Source organism: Ixodes scapularis, unplaced genomic scaffold (genome assembly GCF_016920785.2).
Source record: "Ixodes scapularis isolate PalLabHiFi unplaced genomic scaffold, ASM1692078v2 PGA_scaffold4__175_contigs__length_147842914, whole genome shotgun sequence".
NCBI lineage: Eukaryota > Metazoa > Arthropoda > Arachnida > Ixodida > Ixodidae > Ixodes > Ixodes scapularis.
Window position 1 is genome coordinate 40,014,264 of NW_024609879.1, and position 14,682 is coordinate 40,028,945.

Sequence of the window (14,682 nt, forward strand, 5' to 3'; positions counted from 1 at the left end):
GAAGGCCTTCCTGAAATCTAAAAAAACACCCAGAGTATAGCACTGATTTTCAATATTGTCTATGATTTTGTTTTTGATATTTAGCAGTGCCATTTCAGTTGATTTACCTTTTTGGAAACCGTACTGGTTGTTTGTAATAATATTATGTTTATTACAGAAATGACTTAAACGTTTGTAAATAACGCGTTCCACTACTTTAGAAAAGACTGGAAGTACTGATATTGGTCTATAGTTATTCATATTATTCTTGGGACCACCTTTATGGATCACACAGACTTTCGCTATTTTCATTTTTTCTGGAAAGATACCGGTACTTAAAATAAGGTTGCAGATATGCGAAAGCGGAGTAGATATGAAAGAGGGAACTGCTTTGATTGGACAAATGATTTCAAAGAAACTTGCTAAGCATATTCGAAAACCACAAAAACAAATAATTTTCAAAGGATATAAAGAAATGACAAATTTTGAAGTAGTAGTAGTAGTAGTAGTAGACTAGTAGTAGTAAACTTTGTTTTGTCCAAGATGGGGTTTAGAGAGGAGGGGAGTGGAAGTGCCCGTCCTCTTTTTTCTCAGGCGGCGCCCAGGCCTTGGGCTTTGGCGGCGTCTTCGGCCATCTGGACGACTCGAAGTTGGGGATCCGGGTCTGAGCTAAGCAGTGCAGTCTCCCACTGCTCTAGGGTGGTAATGGGAAGAGGAGGTAATGAGTTGGTGCGTTTTTGGGTGCTTATCAGGGGGCAGGCCCACATGATGCGGTGAAGATCGGCCCTACCTGCGCATAATTTACAATCTGCTGTATATAGCCCCGGATACAGATGACTATATGTCACTGGGTTTGGGAAAGTGTGCGTTTGTAAAAGGCGCCAAGTAACTGATTGCTTTTTATCTAAGTTTTTGTGAGCGGCGGGGTAATGCCCCCTGTCCTGTCTGTAGTATTGCAGGACTTCCTTATAGGACACCATCCGCTCCCTACCTGAACGACGAAGGGATTCGAGCTGCTCATCGTGAGAGGTCGTCGTGCGGCCGCGGATGACCAATTCTCGGGCCGCACTGTGAGCAGCTTCGTTTCCCGGGAGACCAGAGTGTGCCGTGCCCGAACGAGTTGTGTCCATCTGCACCGGGTTTCGGGTACCTGGACTAAAATCTTGAGGGCTTCGGGCGAAATGCGCCCTTTCGCGAAGTTTCGTATAGCTGACTTTGAGTCGCTGACTATAAATTTGGCTGAGAATGAAGCTTATGCCAAGGCGATTGCGACTTCCTGCCCGACCTCCTCCGAGGTTGTAATGACTGTGCTTGCAGCGATGGTTAGATTTTGTTGATCAAGTACAGCCACTACCATGGCGTCTCGATCACAATACTCGGCCGCGTCTACACAGGCCACGTCTTTAGAATTTGCAAAGCGCTTTTGTAAGGCTCTGGCTCTTTCCTTTCTGCGTTCTTGGTTGTACAGAGGGTGGGTGTTTTTAGGTAACGGTGGGACGTGTATGTCTTTTCTGAGCTCTATGGGAATGTCCAGCTTTGGTCCCCATTGGGTGCTGTATGTAATCCCGAGTGATTGGCGAATATGTTGCACCGTCGGGGACTGCGAGAGTCTCTCCAGCTGGGCAATTCTTTGGGCTTCTATGAGCTCGTCAATAGTATTTTGTATTCCTAGAGCCTCAAACGTTTCCTTCACGGTGGTAATTGGGAGGTGTAGAGCCTGCTTATAGGCTCTCTTGATCATGAGGTTAATTTTGGAACGTTCATCATTCTTTAGTTGTAGGAATGGGGTTGCGTAGACTATTCTGCATATAACGAAAGCCTGTACCAGTCTGAGTAGATTATTTTCTTTCATGCCGTGATGTCTGTTGGCGACGCGCGAAACGAGTCTTGTCGTTTGATGCACGTGTGAGTCCAGTGCCTTTATCGCTTCATTGTTGTGTCCATTGGTCTGTATTCTAAGTCCAAGGATCCTGATGCTCGATACTATTGGAATGTCCAATCCGTTAGATCTGAGCGTGATTTGAGGGGGTATGGAGGAAGTTTTTCTACCTCTGCACGTAGGTTTATACAGTAATAACTCTGACTTTTGCGGGGAGCAGGGGAGTCCTTTAGTTGTTCGTAAAGTTTCCTGTATTTCTCCGTCACTTCCTCCTGTTACCCAGAGTGTCACGTCGTCTGCATATAAGCTATGATGTAGCTTAGGGATTTTGGCTAGCTTGCTTGGCAATCCTAGCTTGCTTGGCAATCCTAGCATGGCCATATTGCCGCGCGCGCAGCTGGCCAAGTAGGCAGCTCGCGCGTGGCCTAACGGTTATCGCGCTTGCTTTCCACGCTGAAAGCCAGGGTTCGATTCCTGGCCGCGGAGGCACAGTTTTGTTGACTCTGTAAAGTAATGTTCTGGCAAATTCGAGAACCATGTTGCTTGTTCGAGGTCGGAATGTTCTACACGCCAAACCTTCTACGCCGATTATTCCAGAAGCCCACACGTGTACATAAGGGGCTCCGCGTGGCGATCTGCATTCAGTCTCGCCCCTGCGCTCGATCCTGCGGTTTCGCCGACATCGACGCCCGCGACGCTCTGCTGTTTTCTTTTGTACCCTTTTATTTTTGGCACAAGTTCGCCACATTAAACGTTTATTTCTTTCTGTTTATTTATTGTTCTTTTGGTCACCACCCGTGACAATGTTAAAGAAGTAAGGAGATAGGACCGACCCTTTGGGTGTCCCTCTATTCCTGAGCGAAATGCTCTCCGAAGTTATCCCACCGACGGTAATAGTGGCTGTCCTGTCTGTAAAGAGGTCTTTTATATAATTGTAAGCTCTAAAGCCAATTCCTAGTTTGTTTAGCTGTGTTAGGATGGTTTCGTGGTGAAGATCATCAAAGGCTTTGGTTAGATCAAGGCCAAGAATGACTCGTGTATCGAGTTCTGAAATGTGCTCACCGTCTATTATCTGGTGTTTAATTTGAAGCATAATGTCCTGCGTGGACCACTTGGGCCTGAATCCAATCATCGTGTGAGGGTACAGGTCGTGGTCTTCCATGTGTTTGTTTAAGCGAGTAAGGATGATGTGTTCCAGGAGTTTGCCTAGGCGGGAGGTGAGCGAGATGGGTCTTAGGTTCTCTAGCTGCAACCTCTTGCCTGGCTTTGGTATCATTAAAATTTTAGCTTCCTTCCACTGTTCAGGAATATGGTCAGTTTCCCAGCATTTGTTGAAATAGTTAGTGCTTTTATGGAATCATCGTCCAGGTTTCGTATGGTTTTGTTTTTACTCTGTCTAGACCCGGAGCGGAGTGCGTTCGTAGACTATGCATGGCCTCGCGTACTTCTGCTGCCGTAATAGGCTCGTCCATTATTAGGTTTGGGTCTCCCGTGTATGAGGGCAAGGGCATTTTGGTATGGTTTCCGAGGTATCGATTTTTGAGTTCATTGATTAGGTCTTTGTCTGATCCCGGGAAGGTATGGATTATTTTGCCGAGGTTGTGCCTCTGCATAGTCTTACTATTCTCGGGATCGAGTAGGCATCTGAGTATGCGCCATGTTTTGACCATGCCTATTTGCGCTTCCATGCCATCACACGCACTACGCCAGTTTTGGCGTGTTAGTTGATCCGCATAGTCTTCAATTTGCTTGTTTAAGATTGTTAGGCGTTTGCGCAGGAATCTATTCAGTTTGTGTTGGCTTAGTCGTCTTTGTAAGCTAGCTGTTGCTTCCCACATGTGAAGTAGCTTGGCATCTGCCGCCTGGATATTAGCTTCTTCTGGTATGGTTTTGGTCGCCTGGATAACATTTTGTTGTAAGCTGTCGACCCATGCCTTTATGTCTATTATCTCAGAAACGCTAGGTTCGTTCCTGTTTCTTTGTGATTACCTAAAAGCGTCCCAGTCCGTGAGGTGGATTCGTCTGCCTTTAGGTTTGGCGGGACCCGTCTGGATTATGGTGGCCGCTATGAAGTGGTCACTTCCCAAGTTTTCTTGCGTGTTAAGCCATGTGGCACCTGACGCGTTTTTTGTGAAGGTTAAGTCTGGTGTAGTGTCTACGCTGACGCAGTTTCCCATCCGAGTGGGATGTGTCGGGTCTGTGAGTAACGTTAGTTGCTCCTGCTGTGCGTCAAGCCATAATAGGCGGCCCTTGCGGTGATCGGTGGAATAACCCAATGCAGAGTAGTGCGCATTGAAATCGCCTACTATGACTAGGGGTTGTTTGTTTGCTACTTGTATTGCTTGCCTGAATAGACTGAGAAATCGGTGTTGCTGTTTAGGGTTGCTGTATATGTTGAGCAGAAACAGACTGCCAGTTCTTCGCTTTGCTGTAGGAATAGTTTCCAATAGGACGCGCTCTATCGACGTAATGCCGGTCTCGTGCAGGAGCGCCGGTATGTTTCGTTTGGTTACCGTAGTGATTGTCGCGTTGCCTGTGCCCGATACATCGGCACAGAAGGAGGTATAGCCTGATAATTTGGCCTGCCCCCCCGTCTTTTGAAGTGCAATTATGTCTGGCACTTCGGAATTTTTATTTTGTAGGAACTGCTGGAGATTCCCCCTCTAACGGCGGAATCCGCGGCAGTTCCATTGCCATATGATGTGCGCAGTGTTTTTACCGCTAATCCTGGCCATCATTAGTCGGGCGGCTGCAAGGCTTAGTTACTTTAATGGGCCCTACGCTGGGCCTCTGTTGGGCGTTTTCTAGGGCCGTAATTCTGGCATTACAATTCTCGGCAAATTGTGTCATCATGGTATGGAAGGTTTTATGGATTACTTCGAATTTGAGATCAATGACCCTGGTGATTTTCCCTGATATTACGCTTAAAGTTGCCGGCGCGGGCGGTTGTCCCCTGGGAATGAGGGGATTGTTCTACCGCTCTGGGCGTTTCGCGGGTGGGTGTTCGATATCGGAATCTGATTCCGCATCTTGTGCTGTAGGTTTTACAACTGCCGGGGGTGCATATATTTCTATAGGGGTCGTTTCTGGATCTGCGGGTGCAGCCGTTTCAGGTGGTGTTGCCTTGAGTTGAGCGATCTTGGCCTTCAGGGCCTTATTCTGTGCTAGTAGTATTTCGAGCATTTTTTTATTTTAGTAAGCTCACTGTTGTGAGATGAGGGGAGGGTGGGGTTTTCTTTCATAGTGGGTTTAGACTGGGAGACTGCACTTGCCCAGCTCATCTTGTTGTTGTTGTTTGAATTCTTACTTTCTTGTTTCGCTTGGGGTCTATGTTCCGATGGAAATCTGGTTTGAGATGCCCTGCCGCTCTCGGCCGTGTTCCTTGATTTGGATCGGGAGGGGCGTTGGGCCTCCGCTGTTTTTTGCCGTCTTGACTTGATAGCAATGGGTCTCTGTCTCCGTCGCTCCGGTTGTGTAGTGTTTGTTGCTGTTGTCGCCATTTTTCCCACTGGCGCTGTTTGATGAAAGAAGGCGTCTGAAAGCGTTTCCGGCAGCGCTTGTCTCCCGTGTGGTGGTCTTTGTCACATAGCGCACAGCTGGGGTTGCCGTTGTGATTGTCCGTGGGGTTTTGGGCACCACATTCTATGCATTGTTGCTTGTCAGGGGTCGGGCATACGTCCGCGCGATGACCCATGCGGCCGCAGGGACCGCACACTTCGACTTTTTTCTTGTGGACGTAGCAGCGGTACTCCGCGCCCCTGTAGTAGACGTAGAATGGTACCTTTGGGCTTTCAAAGATGATGATGACTGAGTTGGTGTTTCCCATATGACGGACCTGCAGGATGGGGGGTTGTTCTTGTAGATGAGGCTTTTGGTGATGACCTCCGCAGTGTCGTAATCCGGAATATTGTGGATTACGCCTTTGGAGGTGTCTGCTGGTGGGGTTGCGTAGGCTGTGGCGTCGTAGTGCGTGTGTCTGAATTGGAGTTCTCTGATTTGATTGTATTTCTCAGCGTTTGCCATACTTGGAGTGCTGATGACTATAATATTTTTTCCCACGCATTAGCGATATACGTCGTCTTCCGCCTCAGCGATTGTTACTGTTGCGGCGCGGAGTACTCGGTCTCGAATTAGCGCGTCGCTTGGTGGAATACCTGGTACGCACTGCGCCGGCTCCAGCTGTTTTGCTTGTTTTTTCTGCTGTTAGGCGAAGCTCCGCGAGGGTTCTACGATTCCTGTTGCGGTAGCTGTCAAGCCATCTCGCTTCTTTGGTTACTTGTTCTGGAGTAATATCTGTCCCCGCTACTTCAACTATTTCCATGCCATGAAAGGAGCTTACCCGGTGTATCTGTGGGGTGGTTGACCCACCCTGGGTGCTGCCTTGTGGCTCCTCGTCGACCGGCATCGGGCAGCTGCGGCGCGTCGATGCGACGGCGCCGGAGTCTTGGTTGCACACGGATCCGATGCGGGGCACGTCCGCTTCGGCACCGTCATCAGTGCCGTCGGTGCGATCACGCCGGAGTTTTTTACCTAAAAAGACGGAGCTCGCCACAGCCGTGGCATCCCTAGCTCGTCCTCTTCTTCCTCCTCTCAAATTTTGAAGTGTTAAAAAGATATTCGCTCCATTTGAACGCATTTTTAGGTTTCGGTGTCTTATTGGAGTGTACCTTTCGTCCGCGGTCCTGCTCCGTGGTGGCGAAGGCGCGGTACTGTCGCCTCGCCTTTGCTATAGTAAGGGCGAAGTATGGCGCACGTGTGTTCCGCGTCTCGGCCACCGGCAAGAAGGAGCGCGGTCGGCAAGATGCGCTTCGAGAACAAAGCGAAACGCAGAAATGCGTTCATATGTAGCGTTTTTGTTCGGAATGCTGCAAAATGCTGTCAGGTACCTTATATCTATTTAAGCGCGTTATTTCGTGATTCTTTGTAATGTTCGGCAAGCTTCTAATTAAAACTATATATTTTATTGTCTCTAGTTACAACGTACACTTAAATGTTTACTTTACTTTTTAGCTAATTAGTATGTTTTTGCAGAACTGGACGTCCGTTGTTGCTGGCAATTGATTCACGGAAATAATTTCTTTTTTTTCCCGAGCAGCCCTATATTTATGGATGTTTGAAATCGTCCACTGAAACACCTCGTTTATAAACTAAATTTAACACTCAGACAAGCTGAAGAATTGAACTAAGCTTCATTTTACAAACTTATACAAACAGTCGGGGACCACAACTTTCAACTCCAGGAGTGGCCGCCAATGTTGATTACCGAACCCCTTGACGCCGCGAGTGCTGGCAAGACCCGCGCAGGCACAGCGATTCGCTCGCTGGTGGAAGCCGAGCTTCGATTCTCGGAAACTTCCCGCGTGTCGTTGCTGCAGAAGCAGCTGCACTAAAAGCTGCCAATATCCGGAAATCCTCGCTCAGCTAGCTTTTGGCAACATTGTGTATTAGAAGACCAATAACAAAATACAGCCTGTCTCTCAGGGTCCTAGGCTCCGGCGTGATATCCGTCATTTGTGCTCTACGGAGGGGGGAGCAATCTCCAAACGATTTTATGTTCTTTAAAACATTTTGGAACACTTTGGAACGCGAGAGAGAGAGGGGGGGGGGGGGGGGGGGGCAGGATGAACAAAGGTTTGACACTTGTTAGTGTTTTTTCCTGCTAAACAGCTAAACCAATTCTTCGTATTAGGATGCAGAATAGAAAAAGGTGCAATTTCAAACATTATTAAACATGTAGGTGTTCAAACAACCTAAAGTAAGGTGTAATGTTCTAACTCCCTAAAATACGGTGTAATTGTTTAACACCCCAAATATAGGGCGTAATAAGTTACACACACATCTCAAATATTATGATTCTTCAAAATGCATGTCAGAAATGCTGCATTAGATGTAGTCAAAGGCATCCGTACGTCGTTCAAAAGATCTACAAAAAAAAAAAAAAAAAGGTCTGAAAATAAACTTAAATAAACGAACAATGCATTGTTCGTTTATTAACATTGTTCGTTATAGACGAACAATGCACTCTCTGCATTGTTCGTTGTTGAGGAGCTTTGCAAATGAGCATATTGCATTTTCGAACAATGTTTAGGCCGAAAATAAACGAAATGGCGCAAACTATTTCAGGCTATAAGAAATCGCTTACCAAAGTTCTCGTTAAATGATTGCGCTAATTTCTATACGCTCCTTGTTTACCAAAAAAAGAAAAAAAAAAAAAGACCTGTGAGCGAAAACACGCCTACGCAATTCATTCTGGTCTTATTTTCATGAAAAATATGCTCCATTTCACTACAGCATAAGGTCGCTTTGAGCAACTGAGTGTTCTCGAAGAGATGCACTCGTCCAACTTGATAGTATAGTGGGTAACAGGTTAAGAGGTGAGGGCGAGTGAAAAGAAGGCTGGGGAGGAGGAAGCATACGGAATGGTAAAGAGAAGCGGATATTTCCTCCTTTCCGCTCCCGTAATCCATGAGCTTCCTCCTCTCCAGACTTCATTTTTCTCGCTCTGAACTCCTAATGGCTGTCACCGTCTATAGGAAGTTCAAGGAAAACGTCGCGCAACAGGGACACAACGGGCCGAGATTATCGCTTTATTAGGATCTCGCTTCTGGAGCTTCGTCCACACAATTGCCACTGTACTCGCAAAGAAAGTGTAAGGAAAATGAAGGTTCGGGTAAGGTTAATCGCACCTCTGTTAAAAGCAAATTAAAAAAAAAACGCTGTTTAACTTTTTATTTAGCTAAACTTGAAATATGGTACCAATTACAAACTTACTGAGCGTCATAAAAAAACAACTAAATCAACTCTTTTTAAAATTGCTTGACGCTCGTGGGAAGCTTGGGGACGAAGCAATGTTACCACTTGTGCACCAGGTGCAAAGCTAGCTGTGGCGAAACGCGCATGATTAGATTATTATCGCTTTCTGCCACTGCTCGCTTTGCGCCTGGTGCGCGAATGGTAAATTTCGTGCGCCCCCAGTTCCTTACGAGCTTCAAGTCTTTCTAAAAATAGTTTATTCGGTGGTTTTCGATTGCGCTTGGTAAGTTTATGATTGAAACCATGTCTATTTTTACAAACTAAAAGTTAATTAACGAATTTTAATAATTAGCCGACATATCACGGTGATTAGCCACTCGCATAATGTCCCCCTGCACGTATCACTCGCAGAAACCACATGAGTGAAAGCTTTATGAACTTTGAAAAAAAAAATGTGTAAAGAATAAACAAGAGAACTATATCCGTACATATGTTCCCTTGTGCTTTTGAATATATTGGTTGTAGGCCTAAATTACGGTAAGAAGATTTCGGCCGGCAGTGACTGATGTAGCAAAAATTGTGTTTCGTTACAATTTTGTAAATTTTTTTAATTTGATTATTGGTATAAATTGACTCACTTGGAAATATTTTATTCAATAATTATGAGACAAACTAGCAATGCATCTGATGGCACTACATTCAGGGTTGGGCAGTATCCCGCTACGAATGTAGCTCTATAGTCTATAGCATGTTAAAAATGTAGAATGCATTTATATTTCTGTATCGCGTCGCGATATAATGTTTTAACTCTATTTCGTGTATTTCTGTATCGAACTACAGTTTCCTGTGTATTTTTGGTATCTAGATAATGTTAGGGCCGATGCATTTTTTTTCAGTCTTAAAAATAATCGTTGACCGGGACGCAGAAAGTCAAGACCAAGTTTTTTTAGGATGTTTTATGTCGCTGACCGCACATTACTATTTTCTTTATTGAAGAAAAAACTTAACCAACGTGTTTCCACGCTTTAGGTCGTTCACTACTCCAGTTGATTCAAAAAGTTCAAGGCTCTGGCGGCGCGCCAATCTAACAGATGAAAGGATACGGGTACCTTGCACTTCATTCTACAGTGACGTTAAAAAGTCACTGCCGAAAGAGGCGTCCGGATGGCACATAAACATAATGATTTCTATGGTTATTTGAGAGGGCACAAAACTAATTTATATGTCCCTGCGATTTTTTCTCGGAAAGATAACAGATCCCGAATTAAAACTGCGCTCAAGCCACGGTGAGAAAATCTCTTGCTTCCCTTATGATGCCCCAAAAATCAAGATGTTATTTCTGCGGTAAATTTGATTCGAGCTTAATTCAGGATCCAGCATGCTATGAGAACTCACTTGTTGATTTCATAACAAAATCTCCTGTATTCGACTATGCTTCGTTGTGTTGCTCGTATGCACTATGGGTGCACCAGGACATCAAAAATAATGTTTTTGTTCGCATGTAACTTGGTCTTTCTTTTTGACCCCAGAATATGGATTCCTGTCTTTGTATTTCAAAATGCATGTGTTTTTTTCGAATGTTTTGGCTATACGTATAGCAATACACTTCGATGAATGTTCGTGTTTTTGCTATTCGTGTATGTATACCAGGAGTGTTCCAAATACTTTTGAGCGTATTTCTGCCAAAACCTGCTATTTATGCACCGTGGGGTTAAAGCATTAAGATATTTATATATTTTGAGACACTCGTGATACTGTGGCTGGGAGACCGGATATAACACCAGGAGTCAATCGTCCATTTTCAAAACTTCCCAGCGACTTTTTACAAGCTGTGTATTTTCACGAAACATTTTCTCGTAGACGCGTGCATGCAAATCTCCATCCAGCCGTCCAATAAAAATAATAATTAAAAAAAAACTTCCATCCAAACACTTCTGGACGTATATTTGTTCCTGCGGATATTATTTGATCTTGAGATTTAGCGCATATATTCCAGCGTTGGATAGGCAACTTCTCTGCAGGGAATTACGTTTGAATTTGGTTATACCGACGGTTTTCTTGACAGCGAAAATACCAAAAATCATGATTATCGCCTTTGTCAGCATTTCCCACATCTATCCCAATACTACATCGCTCTAATCGCTGTAAATTGTGATTTCAGTGTGAGCAAGCTGGGTTTTCGAGGCCCTCCGGCAGGCGATTGTTTCACGTTGTCCTTTTAAACACAATGCATAAATCATCAAATATGTTCCTCAGTGAAAAAGCAGAAGAAACTTCGCTAATTTCGTAACCTAATAAGTCTCTATCAAATATTTTTTTTTTTTTTATTTCGCTACGATCTTCCGGCACCGCAACAGATTTATGACCATTCATCCGAAGAATTCCGCAGCAGATGCCCCCCATGAGGCGGTGGAATTTTTATTCCAGCAAATTACTATTTCTAATTATAAACAACCTTTGTTCACACACATGGCTCCAACAGAAACTTCACGCAGCACGTTCGGGCATGAGTTATAGGGTAATCCGTCTTCGCGCTGAGCACGTAGGCTGTGTCTTCGAAGGGCCTCAGTTCGTCCTTACGACGGACCACAAGCCGTTTAGGTACGCGTCTAACAGGTCGTCATACATCTCAAGAGAAGTCCGTCAGATGCCGTACGTGTCTAAACGGATTAAGGTCATTTAATTCATCAAAAGCGGAAACAACAAGGCAGCTGGCTCGTTGCCACGAACAGGTTCCAACCACCACTAAGCGAACACTACTGCCAAGATTTCGTCAGTTTTGACCCTCAACACTGCACTCACGTATTTTTCAGAAACAGCACGGTAACGCGTCCACTTCCGTGCCCACACGACGAACCGCATTCTATCATTCAACGTCCAGTCAAAACCACGACTCTGTCAGTCAAAAGTCGACAAGAGGTAGAGTCACTCGACCGCCTGAAATCTTCAAACATGCCAAACAACAACTCGGAAGAAATTTTAGCTGTTGCCGTAACAAGCACATCAGCAAAACCGTTGTTCTCGACCAGCTATTTGTTAGAGGGGGAATCACGTAGTGGCTGGCAGCGAGGCTCAAGAAAAGCAGATAAAATGGTACTGCAATAAGAGGTGAGGGAGGCATGCAGCCAGGTTTCTAGCATACACGGGCAGTTATCCGAGAGCAAAAATACAATAAGATTATCAGAAAATGTAGATGTAAATTAGATGAAGGTCCAAGTGTGGTTTATTTTCAAAAGCCCGAATTGAAGCCCGCACACAAATGGAAAGTAATAAATAAAAAATTGGGATATACTTCAAAAACGTCTGCAATACTATACGCTCTTCTCAAGCGCCAAAGTGTCTTGCAGACACTCTTATGATCCGTCTCCTCTGAAACTGACCAAACGAAATTATTTTAACAGCCGAAGAAATATGTAACTAAGGTCGTTAGGCGCACGCCACCCAAGGTACGTCCTATTACTTCCTTATTTTGGGAGTTACACAAGGAGCACGCGCTGTCGCTCATTATTAATTTTGCTTTCTTTTAAAACTCAGATATTAAAGTCGTTGGAGCAACTTCGAGCCCAGAACCCTACCATGTGTAATCTTAGTACGCAGAGATTGTGATTGATGACAGTGCTTGAAACTGAAATATCGAATGAAAAACATATTGCAGTAAATAAGCGGGTACCGGACAATTCATCGAACGCCATTTCATCGAATAAGTGAACTTTGCACGCTGCTGTCGAATCACCAGAAATGATATTACTACCCTGGCAACTTTCACACCGAAATACTGGTTACAGAATCATTGAACATAACAAAACATGAGTGGGTACTAATTAGAGTTTTCTGTTTTCAGGTAAGATGAGCGGCTGTACCATATACTTTGTTTCCTATTTGTTAACGCATAAAAGGTAGATCCGGAAAGGGCTATAACGTTTCTTTTCTGCGCCTTTTTTATTTATTTCTTCGCTTGATTTTTCCATTTTATCCTAGGAAAATAGCTTTCTTTCTAAGAACAAAGGTTGAAAAGCCTGTCACTCCACAGTTGTGCCAATGACGAAGAGGAGGAAACCAAAAAAGACATGCCCCGTAGGTAACGTGACACCCGGGAGGTAACGTGACCCCAATGACGTCACGTGACTCCGGTGACGTCCCGTGACCCCCGTGAGGTCGCATGATCCCTGTGATGTCACGTGACCCCCCTCCGATCACGTGACCCCGGTGATGTCCTGTGACCCCGTCGTGGTAACGCGACCTCTGGGGTCACGAGGGTCACGTGACGTCACGGTTACGCCGACGGTGACGTCGACGCCAACGCTGCTCGGAGGGACCAGTAGCAGGCATGATGAGGAGGTGAAAAAGAGAGAAGAAGGGTATACCTTTCCCTCAGTACCCTTCCCTCTTCCTCCTCAAGAGCTGCGCTCTAATTCCGTGTTGCAGGGAGTTGTGAACGGCTTTATGATATTTTTTTTTTTTTTAAATTTTGGCGTGGGTTAGACGGGGTAAATTATGGGATATTGAAACTTCCCGTTTTGGGTATATTTTGGGCTGGGCAGTTTCTTTGGTAGTCCTTATACTAGCCCTTAAGCAATTGTCTGTTCACTCTGTATTGCCAGCAGGGTAGGCACTATGCGAGTTTTAAGTCAATCGTCTCTCCGGTTATGGTCACGTGATTACACAAGCTGAAGGCGGGAGAGCACGGCACTTGTCTGAAAACCAAGGACACGCATAGCATCGACTGCACAATAATCTCTGGGTTGTACTCTTAAAGAACACACCTGTGTTGTCAGGTGGTCCCACCGAAAGCAGCCAAACGGCTTGAATGTATTGCGCTAATATACCCAAAGCCATAGCTAAATATAACGAAAATTGTCGAGAATAAAGACAGTGGTTTTTAAACGTTTTATTGTCAATTTTTTAGAAACCTAAAAAGCACGTGAAATTATATCTCAATTCTCAGATGCGCCGCATTTTTGTGTACATTATGTCACTTGCGAATTTTCTGGAAAAAGCTTTAGAAGGACGAATATCCGTACAAGACTGACTTTCCCTTCATAGGTTTTCAAAAGTAAGTAAACAACACATCAAGGCGACTCTATTTTTGAGCCTGGGAGTTATGATCATGTAGTAAAAGAGCAGGATAGATAAACAGTACAGTCAGAACACTAGGCGGCTCAAACCAAAACCCCCTAATATACAAGGTCGGTATCAGTATCCGAACCGTCTTGTTGACATTTATCTCGGTATACTTCTTTCAAGTCCGCTATTTTCATCGTAAGTTCGCTGCAACCTACTTCTTGCTAAAAATTAACCGTTCTTCTACGGGCTCTCTTCCGATTACCTATAGAATTAGGCAGCCGGGAGAAAAACTTCCCCCAAATTATACCTGCAGTCGCCAGAAACTACCTGTCAAAATTCATGTGACAACCGCAGGTACAACAAAGACTTTCTCATTTGCCCGGCGTTTTGTGAAAGCCCGTTTCGTTTAGCGTTTTTGTGGACACACATTTCATAGACACTTGTCGTCGACACTAAAATTTCATCGAAACTTTTTACGGGAATTGCACGCCGTGGGGAAATTTCGACCCGTGATGTACCCCTGGGGCGCATGCTCATTGATCCAGCGTACCGAGCAAGGGGTCTCTCATATGTGCGGGGTTAGAGTGCGCTAAGCTTTAACCCCTAGGTTTCTACGCTGGCCCCTTTGCCACTATGTTCAGATCATGCCCCCTTTTTGAAGGTTTTTGATAATAGAGACCAAGCTCCTATAAAATAACTACCCAAACATTTTGATTCTCGAAAAAGCTCTCCGGGATTCTAAAATAGACAGACTGCTAACATCTGTGTGGAATTAGAGTACGCTAAGGGTTGAACCCTAGGTTCCTGAGCGTGGCGTGTTCGCCAATAGAGAGTTATAGTAGTCCGTTTTCGTGCGCCCGGTCCGCTCTGCGGAGAGCGGAGTCGCCACTGCGCATGCGCGGCCCGCTCTGGGTTAGAGCGTAGTTACCGCAGGGAGCGTACGTTCCGCTCTCAACAGTGCAGAGCGGGGGAGGAAGCAGTTCCGCTCTTTTGCTCTCCCCGACAAG

General features: G+C 45.2%; 2 pseudogenes; both read right to left on the reverse strand.

Annotated features, from left to right (window-relative positions):
* Positions 1 to 569: 569 nt before the first annotated feature.
* Positions 570 to 4,406, reverse strand: LOC121047355 (annotated as a pseudogene).
* A 173-nt stretch (positions 4,407 to 4,579) lies between these two features.
* LOC121047357 lies at positions 4,580 to 6,263 on the reverse strand (annotated as a pseudogene).
* Positions 6,264 to 14,682: the final 8,419 nt, after the last annotated feature.